The 14,266-nt window shown below is 50.5% G+C and overlaps 1 pseudogene; it reads left to right on the plus strand.

The window, feature by feature from the left end:
* Window positions 1-14,266, plus strand: part of LOC119092468 (soluble guanylate cyclase 88E-like) — a 68,161-nt pseudogene that overhangs the window by 26,929 nt on the left and 26,966 nt on the right.

A 14,266-nucleotide genomic window follows, 5' to 3' on the forward strand; every position in this document is an offset into this window, starting at 1 on the left:
GTCGTGGTGGCACTGACGGAGGCCCAGTCAGCTGTCTTTGCCTGTGCATGCGACCGTTTATGCATCCTTAATACAGTGAGAAAGGTGTTAAAGATCTCTGGAGTGACAGATGTTAGAATGAACAGATGCTTTTTTACCTCCGAGAAGAAATGTACACTTTTGCTGAAATGAACCGCCTTGAATGGGAACACTGGTTGTCTGTGTGCAAAATACCACGAAATGCATGCTAGTCTCATTGATGAGACTGCCACTCTATTTATTGATAATAAGTGAACAAAGTAGCAGTGCCTCACATAGAACAGAGTAGCGCGTTGCACAGACAAAGTGCGCAACACCGCGAGTGTGCTGCAATAAAAATAGCTGCTTCATACGTAGGGTGTGACAGGGACCAGCGAAACTTGACCGCACATTGTATTCCTAGCATTTGGCAGAGGCACATGGGGGGGGGGGGGCTCATGTGCCTCTGTCAAAAGGTTCAGAGTCGGTGACCTGCGAAACGCCCCATCTGTGATGCAAAGCGCAGTGTGATAGACGATTCCATAGTCCGTTTACTGAATTGGCACGCACGGTACTAGCCAAAACAAGTTAAATCAAGCTGGAAGCAATCCAGGGAACAACAGTAAGGATAAAAGTGTTTTTTCCTGTCTGTTTCGTAAGACGTACGCACAACACACGTTACAATGTTTGGGGAATTAAAACTCCTTTCTCGAAGCATTTTGGAATGGTTCTTTTGCGACAGTCGGCTGTGTATGAGTACACACAAAAACTTTCCCACCGGTTGCAGCGAGATTGGTTCCCGCATAACCGGATCTGTATACCTGAGCAATAACATCAGCGGCGACAAAAGTGCACCGCAACTGTCTTGGTTGTGGAGCAGAACCGATTCGCTGCACTCCACCTCCCAAGACCAGCAGAGACCAGCTGCAGCCGTCGCGCCATGGACCGCTTGCTTGATGAACAGCATCACATAGCTGAATCGTCCACGAGCAGAGCTCAACTGATCGACGGCTGCAGGCCGTCTCCCATATCGCTACTCACAATGGGGAACAGCAGTGACGCCTACCATTCCACCTTGACGCACTCTCGATCGGAAGCACTTTTCCGAGAAGTGATTATCCATGCGGACTGGAAAAAGCCGGTCTAATAAAATATTTTGCAAAAAGTGCACATAAAACCTTTTAGATAGCTTTTAAAATCTACAAAAGGAATACATTGGTGCCAAGTGGCATCATAGACCGCCGCAACATCGAAGCAGACTGCTCGAACATGATGAACATGACAACTACGAAACTACTGGTCAGATTGTCTTCAAACCAGCACCTAGTCGAAAGCTAGCATGCGGCTTCAATAGACGTTCTGAAACTGATGACCACAGATCACCATTTTTGCCTTCAAAAACCGCCTAAACCGCTTCAGGGCATTGCAGCCAAGTCCAAACGTGGAAAACCGCTCAACCGATCTCCTTGAAAATTTTACCAGAAGATAGAGCGTATGCGATTTCATCAGCCGTTCTAGAAACTGGTGGCCACAGGCCACCATCTTCATCTTCAGAGAGGAAGATAAAAATCTGAGATCACCAATTTCAGTACGGCTGATGAAATCGCATGCATTCTATCTGCTGGTAAAGGTTTCAAGCGGATCGGCTGTCCGGTTTCCGAGTTTAGATTTGGCTGCAATACCCATAAGTGGCTTATGCGGTTTTTGAAGGTGAAGATGGTTACCTGAGGTCATCAGCTTTAAAGCGGCTGATGAAATTGCATGCGCTCTTTCTTCTGGTAAAAGTTTCAAACAGATCGGCCGGGCGGTTTTCGGGTTTGGACTTGGCTGCAATGCCCTAAAGCGGTTTAGGCGGTTTTTGAAGGTAGAGATGATGGCCTGGGGTCACCAGTTTCAGGACGGCTAATGAAACCGCATTCTAGCTTTTGATAGATGCTGGTTTGAAGAAATCTGACCAGTCGTTCCGTAGTTTGAAGTTGGCTGCGTGGATGACGGCGAAGCAGTGTTGTACCCCATGTGCACCTCTCAGACTTACCTCTGACCTGCAGGCTGTTGCTATCGTGGCTGATCTTTGGCTTCTGAAGTTGGCCGTGTGCTACGCTCACCTCCCTCCGTCTGAGGAAGTTCCTAGCTCTGCACTTCAGTCGGCCTTTGACCAGCTTCCGTCCCCATTCTTGATGCATGATGCTTGACGCTAAGCCGCGGGAAGTGGGAAACGAAATATGCTTGGCACTAGCCGAGCGCTGAAAGCTTGGTACGACTAACCCTAGGTTTCATCTGCCACAAACAGAAGTGTGCGTCGGTTCCCATGATATTTAAATCACCACACACCAATTATAAAACGCATAACGCTGGTTTTGCTATGATAGAGCTACGCTCAACTCCTAAATGGACAAAGAATGTTTCTCCTGGACCTGGCAAAATTAATAACATGTTGGTTCGGATGGACACGGAATGCAGGGAATCTATGCTTCGACTTTTTAACTTTCTCTGAATGAAGGATGATTTTCCCGAACATGGCGTAAGTTTACCACAGTTCCAATCTTGAAGCCGAGGAAGATGGTCCCCATCCCTTACATTTTCGTCCCATCTCTCTAACATCAACATTATGCAAAGTTTCGGAGAGAGTGATAAATGCTTGACTGATTTGGCTCATTAAAAAACATGTGCATCGTCGAAAATCCATCGTCGTCTGCGGAAGAACCGAAGCACAGTGGACCACTGGGCGATTCTAGATACCGATGTCCAGCAAAAACGATACACCGTAGCCATGCTATTTGACAATGAAGAAGCATACAACACAGCGTGGGGCTATGGCATGCTCTCCATCGTCAAGGCATGTGACATAGGTGGTCACATGAGTGCTCAGATTCGGAACTTTCTGGGACAGAGGTACCTTTGCATTCCAGTTGGCGGCGCTTTATCGGAGCCATTCCGAACAAGCGAACGGCGTTCCGCACGGCAGTGTGATAAGTGTTGCTTTGTTCACACTGAGGATGAATGACGTTGTTGACGCCCTACCACCAAATAAAAGCTGGTCTTTATTTGCTAACGACTCCGCCATTTGGTGCTCAACATCTACGGCATCGTCTGCTGAGAGGCAACGGCAACCATGCCTTTGAAAGTATGTGAGTTGAGCGTCAAAAATGGTTTCAGCTTTTCGACGAGCAAACCAAATTCATACACCTTTTGTGCGCATCTAAAAAAGTGGAGGGACCCTGTGCTGCGCTTGTTCGACTCCACATTCCGGTCTGCGAAGAAGTAACGTTTTTGGTGTCATTCTTAACCGGCGATTCTCTTTCAAACCCCATATCAAGCATCCTAAAGTCGGCTGTCATAAATACATCAATACACTGACGGTGATGTTCCGCATGACTAATGGTGCAGACCTCCACACTTTGCTTAGATATATAGAGGACTTATACGCTCGGTGCCTGGACTATGCGAAGTCCAGTATATGACAGTGCCCCCGACACATCTTCAGAAGAGCCCCTCAACAGTATCGACCAAGCGTGTGTTCGTACTGTTATCGGATGTTTTCCGCACAACCCGCACGACAAAACTGTTGATATAATTCGACGAACCGATACTTCAGCTTCGTAGAGTAAGGCCTTTTCTGAACTACGCCATAAAGGTGTCACAGTTTCCGCTCCATCCAGCATATCCTGCACTTTTTTCGCACACATTGACGCGGACTGTTGTGCTTGCGTTCGCGACATCGGCTGAGTGAGGCGGTCATCCACGTCGACAAGTCATTCAACACACGTTTGATTATCTGTCCCCGTAGTGTCGCATAATCCCGCCGTTTAACTCAGACCTCCACCAGGCTAAAAATGGCAACATGCCCGTACATGAATGAGTCTCGCTTTACCGCAGCTCAGTTACGATATTTGCTGACGGCTCGAAGAGACACGGTGGCGCTGGCTTTGCCTTTGTCTGCGGAGACGAAGAGAAGAGACCCATCAGTGTTCTCCTACTGAGGCTTTTTGCCATCCCAACGGTGTAACGAGGCATCCAACGTCTTGCGGAATGTGACTTTCTGACTTTAATCGACTCGCTCAGTGCCTTTTTGTCACTAGACCCAATCCGCGTATCGCATGATCACCCGTACCTATCACCACTGAAACGTTAGAATCACCTTTACATGGATTCCTAGCCACGTTGGAATTATAGGGAGCAAAAGAGCAGACGCTGCAGCGACAGCAGTCGCATGTCGAGGTCATCCTTTTTCCCATCAGTCTACCGTTGGGTGACCTGAAGTCGTTTGTTATTCGTTATATTCGTGATAGGTGGCCATATGAATTTGACCAAATAAATCACGCGTTTAAAACCAATAAATCACTGATTGGCGAGTGCTAATTGTCTCATAGACATCGAAGATTTGAGGAGGCTGCTCTTTGTCGGCCACGGATTGGGAACACCTACGTACGCACTTGTTCTACCTGTCGGGCCAAGACACGCCACAGTGCGAGCGATGTGGCGAGCGTCTGGCTGTTGCACATGTCGTGACCTCGTGTCGTCACTATGTCTGAGTTCGTCTGCGTTACTTCGTACCAGCGCCCCTCTCCCGTCTGAAAGGTTGGGGCTCATGTTGTGAGGTCGTCGACATACTCGCTTTCTTAGCCCATATTGGCTTCAGAATGATTTACAGCCGTCCAGCCGTACAGATATGCAGATGAAGGGGTAATGTATAGATGGCACAGGTTCTGACCGAGTGGTATGATGGCTGACAGCTTTCGAGAGCGCGCGAAATGGGCATGTAGTCGACGCACCCATAAACCCTAATTATCATCAAACAAACTATGAAATGTGGTGCCTATCGAAGCATAATTCATCTGTGTTCCGCTTCTCTACGATTTCTTGAGACGCGCAGACTTCCATATATTTACAAATTGATGTACTTTTGGCTTAGAATGCGTCTGTCTGTCAGTCTGTCTGTGTGTGTGTGTGTGTGTGTGTGTGTGGGCGTCTATCCAATATTTCGTTGCTTCGTGCCAGGGCCGAATTGAGGATCGCTGAATGGCGGCTATTGGCACGACGTGCAGGTGCACGAGGCGGTAGTCCAGAGGGAAGCTCGAGAGCCGCCGCTGGTCCGGGGGTGCGGACGTGATGCGGGGTGTGTCCGGGGGTGCGGCACGAATACAATTTCAAAACTTCGATCCATATGCCGGCCTGCCATTGATGTGACAAATTGAGTTTGATGACGTATTGCACCAGCTCACGTCTGGCAAGGCGGGAACGTCGGCATTTTGAAAAACAGCGCCGTATACCACACACCGTCGTCAAAACTATAGTCAGGGTCGTAGTAACATTTACATCATCGCATGCACCGATTCACTTGCCTGCATTCAACACCAATTTATTCTTCATTCTGTGCGCTGTCCCGTGCAAACACCAATCTTACTTAAAGGGTTCCAATTCCACCTTGTCACGTTCTCAAACTGCCACCCGTTGGTCGTTCAGTCGCCGTTGGGGAGTTTCAATTAAGAGGACGACACGCTCCTGTATGTTTTTGGCGTTGCCCCGTTACCGGCGTCCAGCAGCCGTCATTCATCTTTACTTCATTCGTTGCAGCGAAAAAGGTAAACCGCGGTGACAATCAAATGCATAACTTGAAAGATGTTAAGGTGAGAAATGTTTAAAAAACCACACGTATTGAGTGCAGAATAATTTGTCAAGGATGAAATGAAAGACACATTAAATGCAGCTATTATAAAACAAAGCCCGATGTCCCGGCAAAACAGCACGGCGAGCGCTTCACGGGGAGTGGGCTTTGGAGTCACTGCAGTGTGTCAACACGGACACATTGCAGCAGTGTTGACAAGTGCAGGGGACGAAGTCATGGACGTCTGACATTTGCATTGCTAGTAATTTTTTCGACGTTCATGAAGTTTTTAGGATGCGTAACGACACTCAGGCCGCGGTGGAAATCTGGAGAGTACAATCGGAAAAATAGAAAACCGCGGACTTTGGTGTAGAGAGAAGGTCATGCGTTAACTTCATCGGAATGCGTGTCAGATGTGCGTGGATTACATATTGCGGCATTGTGGTCCGTTTCATCAGTTTCGACGCACAGCCCTATGGTGCGAAATCGGTACGCGCTATGGCAACGTTTATCTCAAGTTGTAATTAACGCTACCTTCACAGGTTTAGGAATGCTTCTAGGAACAAAGAAAATGGAGTTTTCATGAATTTGACGCAACCACTTTCCAACACACACACGCATATAAAAAGAGCGAGTGAAGGGACGAGCGGTCGCTAACCGATTTCCGTTAAAGTTATACGCGATTCACCAATGTGCCGCACGAAAAATACTAGTTTACAGATGAAGTTTGTTTATCATGACCCACATACGTCACTGAAAGTCAGCATATCACACCCGGTTCATGTCCGGCACCCCTTCACACCCGGTTCATGTCCGGCACCCCCTTCAGGCAGTGCCCGGATTGGTCAGGAAATCATACGAGCAACGTCGAATACACCCGGAGGTAATGCAAAAACAAGTCGTCCTCAGATCACCAGATGCCCCGTCACATTTCATCGTTCAGCGATGAATATATGTATACGATGAGTATACTTGATACGAATCATGCGTTTCTGGTTAACCGCCTGGGTTTGGGGAAGTCTTCAGTGCAGTGCCGTGTATTGGAGGTCCTGAATATCGGCAATGCTCGTGATGTTCGTGCACTGCTCGTGATGTCTGATGTTTGTGGTAAGTAATTAACTCGGGACGATATCGTGAGCTGTCGTGGCTTTGGTTTCACCACAGCTGATGAGTTGTTTTGACGCGGCTCCACTGAGGCCCTACAGACTTCTGCGTCCTATAGTTCCTAGCTCTGTCACCCAAGCATGGTGGACGCCAGCAGGCTGGGAGACGAGCACTGGCTTATAAAATACAAGAAGGGTGTTGGAAGGGGTTTGGGGTCAGGCAGTCAGCGCCCGCAAGGCTGGTGTTCACCGCAAAGATGGCGCCTATGGCGCTGTTGCTACCGAAAACAGTTTTATTTCTGGCGTTAGTGATAACGATTTCCGTAAGAAGTGTCGCCAGATAGCTTCCACAACAGAATATGTTCTTCGTTGGGTTACAACATCCGCTTATCAAATAGGACAAATTTGTTATATATATTTTGCCGGTAGCACTAGCCCACCGGCGCCCTCTATATTGGGGACGTAGCGCCTGTGTCGCACTCGCACACGGTACTTACGGCATAAGGCGCTCCCTCCTCCCGCCTCCCCCCCCCCCCCCAACTTGAAGATGATTGGTATTAAAAAGAGCGTCAGCTACTGAGTCTATTCTGCGCTCTCCTCACATTTTAAATGCACGGCGACTGCAGAGTACTACTAAGACGAGTGTATGACGTAGGCTCCAACAGCGGTCAAGAATAGCGCCATATCACGTATGTCGATATCTGGATACTCACCAATGAGTGAAGTTAGGGTAACTTACGTCCAAAGAACTGTCTCTCAGCAACTAGAGGTGCACAGTCTACCAGTGCATGTCTGACAGCGAAGATCTCGCCGCACCTATCGCATGTAGAGGTGTCTGCTGCGTTGTTCAGTCGGAATGAGTGCGTGCCATAGCTGTGGTCAATACGTGAAGCGAGTCAATATGACTTCTTCCTTTTCTCGACTTACGAAGTGAGGATGACCAGTGCCCTATCCTAGGCTTAATTAATTTGAGCTTGTTCTGACTGCTCTCCTGGACCCTACCTTGCCCGCCACTCCGTTGTAACGGAGAGCTTCATTGACGCGCACAGGTCGCTCGCAGGAACTCATACAGCGCCGCTGGGCGTCAGCAGGGTGCCTGCATTCGCAGCCTGGTCAGCCGACTCATTTCCGGCCAGGTCAACGTGACTGCAGATCCAAACCAGCGCTGCCTGCTGGCCTCTCTGCCGCAGGCTGGAACGTTTACTTACGATCACTTGCGCTAGATATGTGTCTGCCATCTATATGTTTCGGATGCTCGAGACTGAGCTGGCGAGTCAGTAAACACTGTGCACGACGGTAGGTTAAGTCGTAAAATGCGGTCTAAGCAGTTCCAGAATGGCGAGAAGTTCCGCAGTAAAAAACGGACGCCGATGACGATAGACCCAATTCGTTCAGAGCCTCGTGGCGACACGAATGCTCGTCTGGTACCCGGGTCCTCCTTTGATCCATCCTTTTAGAAGTGCGCTGACCGTCTATGTGTTGTGCGCATGAGATTGCGAGATTCATCTCTCAGCCTAGCAGCGTGCGTCAGTTCCTTGAAGAACCTGGTGAGTGGTGTGTCACACGTGGGGGTAAGGCTAGCCATGGTCCTGCGAATGAAAGAATGCCAGGCTGTATTTGGTGCATACCTGGTCCATCGGCGCGAAACAAAATAATTTACACGTACACAGAATGGTCCTGTTTTTCCCAACCTTCCCTGAGAAAAGAAATTCACCAGATCTGCGGAGAAGATCGTGTCGTGCGCTAGGTGCGTGTGTGAAACTGATATATTCTGACCGCGTACCGCAAAAGCTAAATGCGGTATTGCCTCAGGTCCAGGGCGTCTGCTAGCAGGCTTGTCACCAGTTGACGGTAAGTGCGGTGGCCTCAGGTCCAGGGTGGTCTGCTAGCAGGCTTGTCACCAGTGACGGTAAAATGCGGTGCCCTCAGGTCCAGGGCGTCTGCTAGCAGGCATTGTCACCAGTTGACGTCCATTCCATCATGAATAAATCATTTTCTCATCCTAACCTCGGCATGGATCATCGTAGCCTCCCCCGCTCAGCACCTATGTTTCGTGCAGCTCTTGGCCATAGCAACTGTGTGTCGGAAGCTGGGTTGGATCCTGATTTATTATTCGACGCGGGTTTTAGTAGGAGTGACTACACAGTGTCTATTCGCAACATTTTCTGCAGCCATGTGTCCTAGTCTGTTAATCCCTATTGTTTTGTTCATTCGTGTTCACACCTGTTCATTCGTGAGGACGCGCCTTGAGCAGAGTTTGAAGCGTCGATATGCGTCGATATAGAGCTAATGCTTTCTTGTAAATGCTATTTAACCAGCACCTCTTGGCATGTTGAAGGTCAATTGCTGTTAACAATTCAAACTCCTAACATATCACATGTTTTTGCTCGACATGACCATCTGGTATTAAGACTCTATATCAAGTTGGGGATATTTCGTTTGCAACTAACGAGTTCTACCCAATGGGTATCAACGCAGCTGCAGCGCACACCAATAATTGTTCGCTTGCAATAATTTGGCGGTCGCAATGCACAACTACCTGGTACCATTTGCTTCAAATTGGTCATCACTTTTTAAGAGTAACGACCAGTCCCAACCACGTAGCGTATGTGTGGCTGGCTGCCTTGTATAGCTAACTTCAAGAAGACGGTGCTTAAGTCTGCCAACATAAGCAGTTGACGACCATTACTCATAAGGAAGAGACTTGAGAATAGACTGTATATTTGTCGTGCGGCTCTCTCGCACTGCGACCCTAGACTGGTGCGTGCTGGATTAAGACCGGCCCCGAAAAACGTGGTAAAAAGGAAGTAGAGGGGTCTGTTTGTATTGAACTCTCTTGTGTTCACTGTCACGGGACCGTAGCGTGATGTCGGCGATGCAGCCTGCGTATCTATCAGCTGTCCTTGAACCAAATCGTAGCAACTACCTCAGAAGCGGGCATATGGGGAGCTGGGGCAAGCCACTCCCGGGAGGAAAGGCAATCACCACGTGCTGGCAACTGCCCAACTGACTAGACACAACGCGCATTCTTTCGTTATGCAGTCGGCTGCTTTCTGCCGATGATGATGCTGATTTGGGCTTTGAGGAGCACCGACTACAATGGTCATATGACGCCGACAGTTTGTTTTGAATTAACAAATGTAGTGAAAAAGCAAGGAGACGGGGTCACTGTCTGAAATATGGCATGAGGTTTCGCTGTTTTCAAGAAAGTTAAACATATGACCACCATCTACTAAACTCGAGTCGTCTCCCAAGATACCATAGAGCGTTTGGCGCATGGACGCTGATCCAAAATGGCGCATGCGTCCCGAAGCGAGGTGGGCACAATCTATCAAGACATGCCGTACGGTTGTAACGATCCCCACAGCGAGGACATCGCGTTTGGTCCTCCCTTACAAATTTTGGCGAGTTGCGCATGCATACCCTATTCTCAAGCGGCAGTGTCACTTCATCCCGCCTCACCTGACGACAGCTGGACGTCCGTGGTCTCAACAAGGGCTTTATCCCTCTGTTTGTTGGCAGTATGCGCATCTCAGTGCGCTTGCCACTGCTTGTAAATTAATGCAGATACTACCACATATGGGTCTTTAGGCAAGGGCTGTCATAGTGATGATGCAAGCTGCGTGTGTGGCACGCCTTGCTGCGGCATCAGCTACTTCATCACCTGATATGCCAACGTGGCTCGGCATCCAGCAGAATACTACCTGCTTCCAGGATCAGAACAGTGTAGTAGGAAGAGTTAACATGTTCTTAACGATGGGATGGCATAAATCAAAATCCTGCACTGTCATAGGGCTTACTAATAGCTTTATGACACTATTGGACTAGGAGCCCTATTGGACTAAGAGAGTCCAATAAAATTAAGTGTTGATCGTCACTGTCAACTTCTATGAAGTGAAGTGCTCTAAAAATGGCTGCTAGCTTGGATGTGCGGACCGATGCGTGACTAGGCGCAGCATCAGACCGTAGACAGGACCGTGCACAAGAGCGCATCCAACACCGGCATCCACTTTCGATCCGTCCGTGTATGCCTCCTTGTGATCCGGGTGTGATGCGATCAACTCCCGTAATGTTGGCCGGAGCGTGCCGCTTTGGTGCCGGCGCTCACGGCACCGCGGCATGAAAGGAAGGACTGGCTCCGACGCCAGCCAGACAACTGTCGAGACGACTCTGACGTCTTGTGGCGTGCGTGGAATGCCTGCAGGCGACCATATCCAGATCCGGGCGGGCGTGCACTCCGGAACGGTGGTGGCCGGCGTGGTTAGGGCTGAAGATGCCCCGCTACTGCCTCTTCGGCGACACCGTCAACACAGGTGAGGGTGGCACGAAGGGTACACGTCAGGTCAACACCCGGCGCGGGGCAGCGAAATCAACTTTGTTCAACCTCTGTGTCTTGGCACATATGGGCCGCTATACTTGACCACAGGATGCGGGAAGATGGATAAGGGGAAGCGCTGATGAGCTGAAGAGTTGAAGAAGTTAATGAGTTTGAGTTTCATGACACCACTTCGCATTGTAAGCTCGCTGATTACGACTTTGATGTTCACAGCCTCTGCCTGTCCTGTTACCTTGTAGCGGCCCCACCGAGCTTACGCCATCTGGCAGGCTGTTCGCTCACTGTATTAAGTTCGCCTCGACCGTGATCACTTCTCCTCAGCGTGCATACGTGTGTTTCAGCGTCTCGAATGGAGTCCAACAGTCAGGCGATGCACATCCATGTCTCGGAGCCGACCATGCAGCGGCTCGGCTCCGCGTACCGCACTGTCGAGCGTGGCGGCATACACGTGAAGGGCAAAGGTCAGCGGGGGAGAGGGGGGGGGGGCGGGGCGTGGGCTGGGCAGACGCGTCACGGCTCGGAAGACCGGCACGCGAGGCAAGAAACGAGATCGAAGCAGGGCGGAGATAGAGGAGCATGTTTTGTTCGTCGAACTGTGGAGCCAGTGTTTGGCCTCGAGGGAGAGGCGGAGGGCGGTGAGTAGGTTTGTGACGCGCATGATCAAGAGAACTACGCCGAAAATACTGGGCACATTCGACAAAGGCTAACAATGCGAAGCTTTTTCAGAAGCATATGTGAATACTGCACTCAGCCTTAACAGCGTACCGCGTCGTCCACAACACCTGTTAGGTGTGCCTCTAGAGGAGCAGCAGCACCCAAAAGCGCCTCCACAAACGCCTGTCAAGCAGGTCTCGAGAGGAGCAATAACACCCAAAAGTTCGCGACACTAATGCCTTGCCTTTACTGCGAGCGATACTTTTAAAGAGAGAGAGAGAGAGATTGTCCTCCCCGTTTACAAGAACTCATCGTCCTTCCTGCCGACAGGCACCATGAAGACCTACTGGCTTGAGTCCAAGTCGGGCCGACGGCCGGTCGGGGATAAGATCCAGATGGAGGGGACGCTGCAGACGGACAACGCCAGCTCGCGGTCCTCCTCGGGCCGGGGCAGCTACACGCCCGTCAGCCAGGTGTTGCGCCAGGGACGGCCAAGCTCTACCGTCAGTAGCGCCACCAGCATCCGAGGTAGGCCGGCAGCCGGGGTGGGGGGTCAGGGGAGCAGGCAGAAACAGCATCTGAGGTGGGCCGGTGGCTGGGGTGGGGGTCACGGGAGCAGTCAAACCAACATCCGAGGGGGGGGGGGCGACAGCTCGGGTGGGGTCGGGGGAGCAGTCAAACCAGCATCCGAGGTAGGCCGGCGGCTGGGGTGGCGGGTCAGGGGAGCAGGCAGACCAGCATCCGAGTAGGCCGGTGGCTGGGGTGGGGGTCAGGGGAGCAGTCAAACCAACATCCGAGGGGGGGGGGGGGCAGGCAACAGCTTGGGTGGGGTCGGGGGAGCAGTCAAACCAACATCCGACGTAAGCCGACGGCTGGGGTGGCGGTCAGAGGAGCAGGCAGACCAGCATCTGAGGTAGGCCGGGGCTGGGGGGTGTTCAGGGGAGCAGGGAGACCAGCATCCGACGTAAGCCGGCAGCTGGGGTGGTGTTCAGGGGAGCAGGGAGACCAACATCCGAGGTAGGCCGGTGGCTGGGGTGGGGGTCAGGGGAGCAGGGAGACCAACATCCGAGGTAGGCCGGCGGCTGGGGGGTGGTCAGGGGGAGCAGAGACCAACATCCGAGGTAAGCCGGCGGCTGGGATGGGGGTCAGGGGAGCAGGCAGACCAACATCCGAGGTAGGTCGGTGGCCGGGTCGGTGGTCAGTGGGCAGCAGGCAGATGACAGTGGGTGGTCAGTGGAGCAGGCAGACGGCAGTGGGTTGTCAGGGGAGCAGGGGACGGATGGAGGCTTTTGACAGTAAAGGCGGCAATGGAAAATAGGTAACACAGATAGGGGCTCACTTCAAGGAGCGGAAAGAATACGGAAGAGTAGCAGACATACAGGAATTCATTAAGAGTCACGAAGGGATGAGAGTAGACAGACAGGGACGCATAAGCAAGAACGAAAAGAGGAGCAGACAGAGTAGCGATGGTAGAAACGGAGAGTGGGGCATAGGTGCTTATTTATATGCATATAATATATATATATATATATATATATATATATATATATATATATATATATATGTATACAGGTTAACACGCACAGCGGAAACGCACATTCTGAGGTTAATTAGCAAGAACGGAAAGAAACGGAGGGCGAGAGCGTGATCTGGTGAGGGGCGTGTCACTCCAGATGTGTACATGTCTGTTAGTCTCCAAAGGGTCTCCTACCCCGCTGCTGGCGATCATGGCCGCCGTGTGCTGCAATGCCCCCTCCCTCCACTTTTGCCATTTATGGACTGGGCCGTGGCAGGTGACAAGTAGCCTTTTTAGATAATGATTACGAAACAGAAGCACACACAAAATGCAACAAAGCGTGTTTCTTCTTCATGCCCCATATGACGACCCATCGTGCTGTCATTCCTGGAGACGCCTGTGTCCGAACGTTTATGTCCAATGTTTAGCATGTGCATGCATTTTTGAAACTTATTTTTCACTGTAGCTGACATGATAGTGCTGACATAGTTTGTGTCACTACTCGCTTAAGATACAACTTTTGTAGGTCATGTAACTATGGACAGAAGACACGTAGCTTTGCATTTAGATATCGAGGAAACCCTTTCTACGACCAGCAATGGTGAACCGTTATGCTCTTCACGATGCTTGGGAAACCGTTTTTCGAACTCTGCAACCGCTTTTGCCATGTTACTTTTGCTACGTTGCAATAACAGTACTCGTGATGCAACTGTTTTGTTTGCTGGAAGCGGCAATAACTCCTGTAAACGGCGGTAACTTCTGTAAAAGCAAGACGACGCACATAAGCTCGTCCTCCTGGGGATCATCGTTTCATCGTTGTCGCTAAATTTCACTGGGGGTCCATCTAAGACCGGATTCTGGAGCCGTCACCGCCATGCCACGCACCCAAGATTTGGACACAGCACGTGCAAAGTTAGAGATGCTGGGGAAAAAACGTGGCATTTAAAAGATACGCTACAAACTATTTCGGAAAAAACTGGGAATATTTCCGACGTTGCGGGATGCTCCCACTTGAACAACAGAGGAAGGAGAGGAGGGGGAGGGGGGCTTATCAT

Source organism: Pollicipes pollicipes, unplaced genomic scaffold (genome assembly GCF_011947565.3).
Source record: "Pollicipes pollicipes isolate AB1234 unplaced genomic scaffold, Ppol_2.1 Scaffold_3447;HRSCAF=4054_pilon_pilon_pilon, whole genome shotgun sequence".
Lineage (NCBI taxonomy): Eukaryota > Metazoa > Arthropoda > Thecostraca > Pollicipedomorpha > Pollicipedidae > Pollicipes > Pollicipes pollicipes.